Genomic DNA, 9,755 nt, shown 5'->3' with positions numbered 1-9,755 from the left:
AAAAAAAAAAAAAAAAAAAAGAAAGAAAGAAAGAAATGACAAGAAAAAGTACCATGTATTAATTAGCCAAAGAAATATAATCAATAATATGTAGACACAAAAGCAAGCATCACAAGAGGTTGGAGGAAGAACTGAGTAAGGTAACTAAGGAAGATTTAAAAAGCAGGAACTGAAGCCTGGCTCTACCAGCATTTGAAAAGGTAAACTGAAGGAGGGAAATTTGGCCTAACAAACTGCTGTAAACAAAAGCAATGGGATGTTACAAACCAGTGTGGGCTAAAGTAGGCTTCATGGGAAGGGGGTAGGCTAAAATCTTTCTATGAGATGTCCCCTTAAAACAAAGGTCCAACTCCTCAGGTAACATCCAATACCCTTTGGGTCCAGCTGTTCCAGATTAACTACACTTTCTTCACAAGATTTAACTCCTGTCAAAACAGAAGACTACTTATCATAACCTGAACACATACTGCATGTTTTGTCCATGCATGGCTTTGTACTGCCTATTAAGAAGTGGTGTGCTCTGGGCTGGGGATGTGGCTCAAGCAGTAGCGCACTCACCTGGCACGCTCAGGGTGCTAGGTTCGATCCTCAGCACCACATAAAAATTAAATAAAGATATTGTGTCCACTAAAAACTAAAATAAATAAATAAATATTTAAAAATTCTCTCTCTCTTAAAAAAAAGAAGTGGTGTGCCCTTACCCAGGTGCAGTGATACATGCCTGTAATTCCAGATCCTCAGGAGATGGAGGCAGAAGGATTACAGAAGGCCAGTCTGGGAAACAGTGAGACCCTGTTAACAACCCCACCCCCACCCCAGAACAACAACAAAAAGCCCACCAAAACCCAAAACTAAAACCAAAGCAGGGTAGTGACAGCTAGGAATGCAGTTAAGTAGGCAGCGTGCATGGGTTCTATTCCCATTAACTCACATTCTAATACACACAATCACACACACATATACAAAGTATACCTCTGTCCAGGACCAACAGTCAAAATTCTACCCTTTCTTCAAGACCCAGCTTAAATGTTACGTCTCCCCCTGGGCTTAGTCTACAGTACTTCAAAAGCAAAACCACGAAAAGAAACGCGCACACACACTGTATCCCATAAATATATACATTTATTTGTCACTTAAAAGTAAAATTACCAAATAGTACAAGATCCCAGACTAGTTCTTGAACAGACAAAAGGACATAAAAGATGGAACTTTCAGTCAGGCTCTGGCCAATGGTCTTGATAACAAGCTCCATGATGACCTGAAGTGACTGAAGATTAGGACTGTAAGGGACTGCACCACTTCTGGGGCTTTTGAATCCAAGGTCAACACACCAAGACCACTGGGTACCATGGTTAAACTGCGGGTGTGTCTAAGAAGAAAAGAATCTGTAGGCCTTTTGTTTTAATAAATAGTTCACAACCCCTCCCAAAAAGGGGGGGAATTAGGGCTGAGGTGTAGATCAGTGGTAAAACACTTGCCTAGCCTGCACCACAAAAATACAACAACAGCAACAACAAAAAAAAAACAGCGACACAGGAGGCTAAGGCAGGATTGCTAGTTCAAGGCCAGCCTGAGCAACTCGGCATAGATCCTGTCTCAAAATAAAAATATAAAAAGAGCTGAGGACATAACTCTGTGGTAAAGGTTCAATGTCGGCACCATAAATAAATAAATAAATAAATAAAAATATATGATTATGTTGAACTAAAAGTAGAGAGCAAAGCATTCACAGGTAACAAAATCCAACTCCCAACCAAAACCTCTCAAATAGTTCTATTAGGCCCTCCAGGTGTTATTAGAGAGAAAGGCTTTATTTCACAGATGTATTAGGTTGCCCTCTTCTGGTGGTAAAATCAAACATTAAAAACCAGAAAGATTGAAAGCGTTAGGCAATTCAAACAATGACAGGATCTGAATTCTGTCCATATATGACTAATTTCTCCACTTAACCTTGGAAAGGCAATTCAATTTTTCAATAGACGCTGCTCTTGGGAAATCCTTACTATTCACTTTATGTAAAGAATGATAAATATTTTTCAAAGAAACTGGGGGTGTAGCTCAGTGGTAGAGGACATAGGCTCTGAATTCAATTCCAAACACCACTATCAAGGGAGAAGATGGGGGAAAAAAAAAAAAACCAACAGACTTTCCAAAATTGAGAAACCATTTGGGCTGTAGGTAAAGTTAAATGCTAGAGAGCATGGCTAGCATGCATGATAGCCAGGAAGGACTACAAAAAGATTTTAAGATAACTTTTTGTTTTTTGGAGTGATGTGGAATGAAACTCAGAGCCTTGTACACACTAGGCAAGGGATTGACCACTGAGTTAACATCTCCATCTCAAGACACTTTTAAAACAAAATATTCAAGCTATACAGCTTACTATTAGAAGCCCAGAACTTGGGATCTAAATTAAAATGGTCAATTGCAGTTTGCATATCTTTTTTGTATTTAATACCAGGGCAAAAACATTAAAAACCAGACTGCTAGGGATGGGCACATGCCTATAATCCCAGTGACTTGAGAGGTTGAGGCAGGAGGATCACAAGTTTGAGGCCAGCCTCAGTAATTTAGCAAGACCTAAGCAACTTAGTGAGACCCTGTTACAAAATAAAAAAGATTGGGGATATAGCTCAGGATAAAAAGCTCTTGGGTTCAAACCCCAGTATGGGGGGGAGGGGGCGCTGGGTTGTTTGCTAGAAACACTAGACTACACATTATTTACATGTTCGATAAAAACCAATTTAGGCTACTAGAGCTAGGAAGAAAAATGTCACCCCAGGGAAAACCTGAAATGACTTAAGATCTTCTGCTGCCCTGAAGCTTTGTTAAGGTGAAACTTGTACCAATACAGGTGTTTTTCAATTATATCACTTTCCATATAAATGTCTAGAAGTCACCTAGGGAAGAACAAAGCAATTAATTTCTCCACTGTATTCACACATCTATTTCAAAATCCTTTACCTTTTAGAATTATTCCAAACTGCTGACATGATTCTTTAACATACTCGAGGATATTTTTTAAGTACCAGGGATTGAACCCAGGGATGCTTAACCACTGAGTCACATCTCTAGCCCATGTTTTTTTTGAGACAGGGTCTCACTGAGTTACTAAGGCTGGCTTTGAACTTGTGATCCTTCTGCCTTAGTTTCCCACTTGCTGGGTTTACGCACGTGCCCAAAGCACTTGAGGATGTCTTTCCGCTGGGTAGAGAGAGGTGTAGAGGTTAATTTTTTAGGGTAAATTCCACCAACTGAGTTAAACCAATACATGTTTAAATACAACACCGAACACCGATCTGTAAAAAAATCTTCATGTGAAGCTCTGGAAAACAGGTAAAATAATGCCCTCCCTCCATATTAAAAAAATTTCTAACAATCAGGTTGACTTTAAAAAAAAAAAAAGAAAGAAAACAAACAGTGGATGTGGTGGTGTGCCTGTAATCCCAGTGGCTCAGAAGGCTGAGGCAGGAGGATGGCAAGTTCAAAGGCAGCCTTAGTAATTTAGTGAGGCCCTAAGCAACTCAGGGAGACCCTGTCTCAAAATAAAATACAGACAGGGCATGGGATATAGCTCAGTTGGTAGAGTGTTTGCCTCGAATGCACAAGCACCACACACACACACACACACACAAAAAAAAAAAAAAAAAAAGAAAACAGGAATAGGGATGTAACTCAGTGGTTAAGTGCCCCTGTGTAAAACTGACAAACTTACATTCCCCTTTTTGCCTACCAAATTCACAATCTCCCTGTGTTCCTTAACTATTAATTCATCTATGCATTTTGTAATTTTACTACCTTTTGTGAGACCAGTAACAATTCCAGCTAAAAATGTATGGAACTAATTGTGAATTAACTCAAGAGCTACACTTGGACTTGAAAAAAATCTGGGGGCTGGGGCGGTGGCACACAGCTTTAGTTCCAGGAGTCGGGAGGCCGAGGCAGGAGGATCTCAAGTTTAAAGCCAGCCTCAGCGGTGGCGAGGTGCTAAGTAATTCTAAATAAAATACAAAATAGGGCTGGGGATGTGGCTCAGTGGTTGAGTGCCCCTGAGTTTAATCCCCGGTACCAAAACAAAGAAAAAACTGGGAAAGTAAAGAAAGAGGGTTCCATCGTTTCTCCACAGACTATTCTTACAGCCTCCCCACTGTAAGAACCCAGAAGGAAAAAAAAAAAACAAGGGCGGATCATTTTCTCCCTTTTTCTTCCACACCTTACTGGCTTACTTACCTAAGGGCTTCCCTCCCACTAAAGAGAGGACAAATATCTGACCCTCGCCCTCATCAATTTATTCAACAGACCCCCTCCCCCATTAGCACATCTTGGGCTGCCCAGCCCCCTCGCCCAATTTACTCGAAGTTACTTCTCAGTAGCCCAGCAAACAAAATTCCTCGGGCAGTCTCCACCCGATCCGATACCCTCAGGTTACATTTCTAAACGTCGGTCAGGAAGCCCTAGCCACTCACTCCAAAGCATCAAGCCTGTCTCCTTCCCAGTTTCCTGAAGTGTTTCCACTCTAGCCCAACCCCGGGGTCGCCCACCCAACTCAAGAAGCATTGTCTCGGTCTACCCCGACTCCAAAGAGCGACAGCCCCCCACAAGCCCCAATGCTCGGCCCACCCGGGACCGCTTCAATCTCTTGCTCAGGATTCACCACCCCGCCCTCTCCATCCATCACGCAGCTGGCACTAGACCCCTCAGCGCCAGGCGGAGAGCCCCGCGCGCGGGAAGGACCACAGGGCACTGGGTTCCGGCGCGCTCCGAGCTCCAACACTTCGCAGCCCGAGCGCGGCCCCACATACAGGGCTCCGCCACCGCCGCGCCCCCTCCCCCCTCCTCCGGAGGGCCCTTTACCTCAGAGCAGCGCCCAAGAGTCCGGGAGGAATCGGTGTCGCGCTACTGGCGCGTCGCGTCGGGCCAGCCGGGGGAGTGGCGCCCAGTAAAGCAACAAGCGGGGTGGCCACAGTTGAGCCCCTAGCTGTAGCAGTGTACAGCAGGCCCCAGCCAACAGCCCTCCCCTCAGCCGAACAAAAGAGCCTCGCACTCTTCGCTGCCCGCCGCCCGCAACGCGCAGGCGCGACGACCCGCCGCAAGGCACCATGGGACTTAGAGTCTGTCCTAGACTACAAGTACCGTGGTGCCGTGCGCGCCGCGTGCGAAGATGGTAGGGAGTTTGAGTTTTTAAACTACAAACACGAGTGATTCGTTTAGAACGTTGCTGCCCAGAAAACTAGAACACGTGACGTTACAAGCGAGTACCTGATGCTTGGTCCGAAAAGCAATCCCCTTCTGAACAGTTCTGTAGTTCACATCTTCGACATTTTTACATTTTTGGATTTTAAAACGTTCCTTACCAGAGTTTTATCAACTCACCGCCTCTCTGAATCTCCAGTAATCTCTGTAATCCTCAATCTCTGCCTCATTAAAACATCCAAAACTCCTACTCCTCAACATCGAGAATACTTACACTCCTAGGTCTCCCAAGACAAAGAATTGGGCGGGGGAAAGCCTAGTGTGGTGGCGCACCCCTGTAATCCCAGCGACTAGGAAGTTTGAGGCTAGAGGATCTTAAAATTCCAGGCCAGCCTCAGCAATTTAGCCAGGCCCTAAGCAACTTAGACCTGTCTCAAAATAAAAAGGACTGGGATGTAGCTCAGTAGTTAAGCGCCCTGGGTTCAATCTCTGGTACGAAAACAAACAACAAAAAGCAATATCCATGTTGAATTTTTTTTTTTAATTTTTTTATTTTTTTTAAAAAAGCACCACAGTTCTTTTTTTTTTAATATTTATTTATTTTATTTTATTTTTTTAGTTATCAGCGGACACAACATCTTTGTATGACACAACATCTTAGTTTGTATGTGGTGCTGAGGATCGAACCCGGGACGCACGCATGCCAGGCGAGTGCGCTACCGCTTGAGCCACATCCCCAGCCCTTTTTTTTTTATTTTTTATTGTTGGCTGTTCAAAACATTACATAGTTCTTGATATATCATATTTCACACCATGTTGAATATTGTTTGAGATTAAATGGGTTTAGTTCTTTTCCCATCAGAATAGTGATATCTTAAATTATTCTGACTCGCAGAGTTTCTTTTCTTTTTAAGGGTAACTGCAACTCAGTCATAATAATCTTGTTCAATAATATGTAAAGTAACATTGCTCATGCCCACAGGAAATGCATCTGTTACATCAATTTCTAAAGTCATAAGTAAGGTAGGGAAGGGGAAAAGGATGATGTAGCAAAAAGAACAGGACTTAAGAATTAGGCTGGGCTGGGGATGTGACTCAAAGGGTAGCGCGCTCGCCTGGCATGCGTGTGGGCCCAGGTTCGATCCTCAGCACCACATACAAACAAAGATGTTGTATCCCCCGAAAACTAAAAAAAAAAAAAAAGAATTAGGCTGAACTAGATTCAACTATCTCTACTATTTGCCTTGGACAAGTTGCTTAAATATTCTGAAGCTCAGTCTCCATAAAAAACGGGGCTGGGGATGTGGCTCAAGCGGTAGCGTGCTTGCCTGGCATGCGTGCGGCCAGGGTTTGATCCTCAGCACCACATACAAAGATGTTGTGTCCGCCTGAAAACTGAAAAATAAATATTAAAAAAAAAAATCTGAAAAACATGATTTTTATTTATTTATTTATTGGCTCCAGGGATTGAACCATGGGGCGCTTAATCACTGAGCCACATCCCCAATTCTTTTTATTTTGAGACAGGGTCTTGCTAAATTGCTGAAGCTGACTTTGAAACTGCCATACTCCATACCTCAGCCTCCCAAGCGTCTGGGATTACAGAAATGTGCCACCCGCACTCAGCAGCTCCTTTTAGTTTGAGATGGAGTCTAAGTTGCTTAAAGTCTCTCCAATTTGCTGAGACTGGCCTGAAATTTGCAGTACATCTGTCTCAGCTTCCCCAATCGCTGGGATTACAGGTACAGCTACCAAGCACAAAAACAGTTCCTTTCTTTTCCTCTCTCCTCCCTCCCTCCCTCCCTTCCTTCCTTCCTTCCTTCCATCCTTTTTTGGTGGTACTGGGGATTAAACCCAGGGGTGCTTTACTACTAAACTACATCCCCAGTCCTTTTTTTTTTCTTAATTATTTTGAGACAGGGTGGTCTCAGTTGCTGAAGCTGGCTTCAAATTTGTGATTCTCCTGCCTCAGTCTCCGAAGTTACTGAAATCACAGTCATGCGTCCTCATGACTGGCTCTTTAAACATTTCTGTGGAATTAACAGCAATGTTGGATAAAGAGAATGGCATTATCAGTTGACACTCAGGAAAGGGAATGGCACATCAGTTGACACTCAGGAAATGGTAATTATTTTAAGTACCAAAGACTGCTACTTCTGAGATGTTGCTTTAAGCACAGGAAAAGTACTGAACTTAAAACACTTTCCCAGCAGTGTTTGAAATTCTTTGTTTCATTTTGACTACTACTTTAAATTCTATTGTTAAAGAATTATTCCTTTGATGTTAACAAGTACTATCTTTTCAAAGGCAAATACAGTCAAGAGGTGTCTCTTCCCTCTCCTTCTTCTGGTCTTTTCTGATTCTCAAGGTGACTTCCTAGTACTATCTGGACTCTAATTAAAATGTGCATTTATCAAATAATGCACCCATATCCCTGACTGATTTTGTTTTCTTGTGTGAAGAGATCAGTGCTGGAGAGGTACAATTTGAGTATCCCTTATCAGAAATTTTTGAGACAAGATCAGGCACCAAAGCACGTGCCTGTAATACCAGTAACTCAGGAGGCTGAGACAGATGGAACACAAGCCAAGGATGTAGTTCACTGATAGAGTGCCTTGGGATCAGTCTTCAGTAATACATACACACACACACACACACACACACACACACACACCAAAACTGCTTGGGATGAGAAGTATTTTGAAGTTTGAAATATTTGTATATACATAATATCTTGAGGATGGGACCCAAATAATAATAATAATTATTATTATTATTATTATTATTATTATTATTGTTATTATTATTTTAGTACTGGGATTGAACTCAGGGTCACTGAACCACTGAGTCATATCCCCAGCCCTATTTTGTATTTTTCTTTCTTTTTTTTTTTTTTTAATTTAGAGATAGGGACTTACTGAGTTGGGTCTCAGTGAGTTGCTTAGTACTTCAAGTTTGCTGAGTTGGCTTTGAACTCACAATCCTCAGACTCAGCCTCCCCAGCTGCTGGGATTACAGGCAAGCAGCACCGGGCAATACCATGAAATTATGTTAATATATATCTTGGACACATTAATAAATGAATAAAATAGCCAGAAGGTATTTTATACAATATTTTTAATGTGTCTGCATTTTGCCTGCAACTTTGCAATCTGTCTTATGAGTTCAGGTATGGAATTTTCTTTTCTTTTTTCTTCTTTTGGTATGGGGATTAAACCCAGGGGGACTTTACTCCTCAGCTACTTCTCCAGTCCTTTTTGTTTTTTATTTGGAGACAGGGTCTCACTAAATTGCTGAGGTTGGCCTCAAACCTGTGATGCTCCTGCTTCCGCCTCCTGAGTCACTGGAATTATACACATTCACCACTGTGCCTGGACTCAGGTATGGAATTTTCTATCTATGGCATCACATTGCCCCCCCCACCCCCCACCACCTTGCACCTCACGACTTTGGATTTGGAACATTTCAGAGTTTAGAATTTTGGATTAGAGATGTTCAACCTGTAACTGTGTCATTTGCTAGCATTTCAGGTGTGCTAAGGATTAGCTCCATTGTCAAAAGTTAGAAATTACTGTTTGAAAAATAAGCTAGGGGGCTGGGGATTTAAGTCAGTTGTTCCAGTGTTTGCCTTGCATGCACAATGCCCTGGGTTCAATCCCCAGCACCACCACCCCCAAAAAAACAAAAACAAAAACAAAAAAACCCAACAACAAAAAAGCTAATATGCAGGGTATGATGGTGTGCCCCTATAGCCCCAGCTGCTCAGGAGGCCAGGAGGCCTAAGCAAGAAGACTTCAGGAATTTGAGACCAATCTAAGCAACATAGTGTGACTCCATCTCAAAATAAATAAGCTAGAGGGCTGGGGATGTGGCTCAAGCGGTAGTGCGCTCGCCTGGCATGCGTGCGTCCCGGGTTCGATCCTCAGCACCACATACAAAGAAAGATGTTGTGTCTGCCGAAAACTGAAAAATAAATATTAAAAAAAAGGGAAAAATTCATAAGGAAATAAAATTAAACCAAGGAGATACTAAAAAAAAAAAAATAAGTTAGAGATAGAATACCACCCTGTTTTTGAAACCTATTTTATATTCAAATTATTTAGTGAATTTATTTTAAAACTTTAAAAAATTTTTTTGGGGGCTGGGGATGTGGCTCAAGCGGTAGCGCGCTCGCCTGGCATGCGCGCGGCCCGGGTTCGATCCTCAGCACCACATACAAAGATGTTGTGTCTGCCGAAAACTAAAAAATAAATATTAAGAAATTAAAAATTAAAAAAAAAACACAGGGGGCTATGGTTATGAAGGCAATTATGACAATTAAGGGGGACAGGAATGGACAGAGCATCTGCCAGATTCCACAAGAAAAAGGCCACCTGGACCCTTGAGACTCAAGTTGTTCTTTGTGTCTCCGATGTCTTCCTGAAGGGCCTTTATCTCATCTCTAACAACACTGATTGATTTACATAAAAACAGCACTCCTCTTGGAGAAATATACATAATCCACCCTGTTCTGCCTTGAGTAACTCTAGTCCTCCTCTGTTTTGGAGAACCACTCCTGCTAA

The 9,755-nt window shown here is 42.3% G+C and overlaps 1 protein-coding gene across 1 annotated transcript in view; it reads right to left on the bottom strand.

Annotated features, from left to right (window-relative positions):
* Cbx1 (chromobox 1) overlaps window positions 1–5,086 on the bottom strand; it is a 19,092-nt gene extending 14,006 nt beyond the window's left edge. Inside the window, exon 1 of the mRNA XM_015495534.2 lies at window positions 4,855–5,086. The gene's annotated coding sequence lies outside the window, so the exon portion shown is untranslated. The remainder of the gene's footprint in view (window positions 1–4,854) is intronic.
* Between the last annotated feature and the right edge of the window lie 4,669 nt (window positions 5,087–9,755).

This window comes from Marmota marmota, unplaced genomic scaffold, assembly GCF_001458135.2.
Source record: "Marmota marmota marmota unplaced genomic scaffold, marMar, whole genome shotgun sequence".
NCBI lineage: Eukaryota > Metazoa > Chordata > Mammalia > Rodentia > Sciuridae > Marmota > Marmota marmota.
The sequence above is the reverse complement of the archived record's forward strand: the minus strand, read 5'-3'. Positions and strand labels throughout refer to the sequence as shown.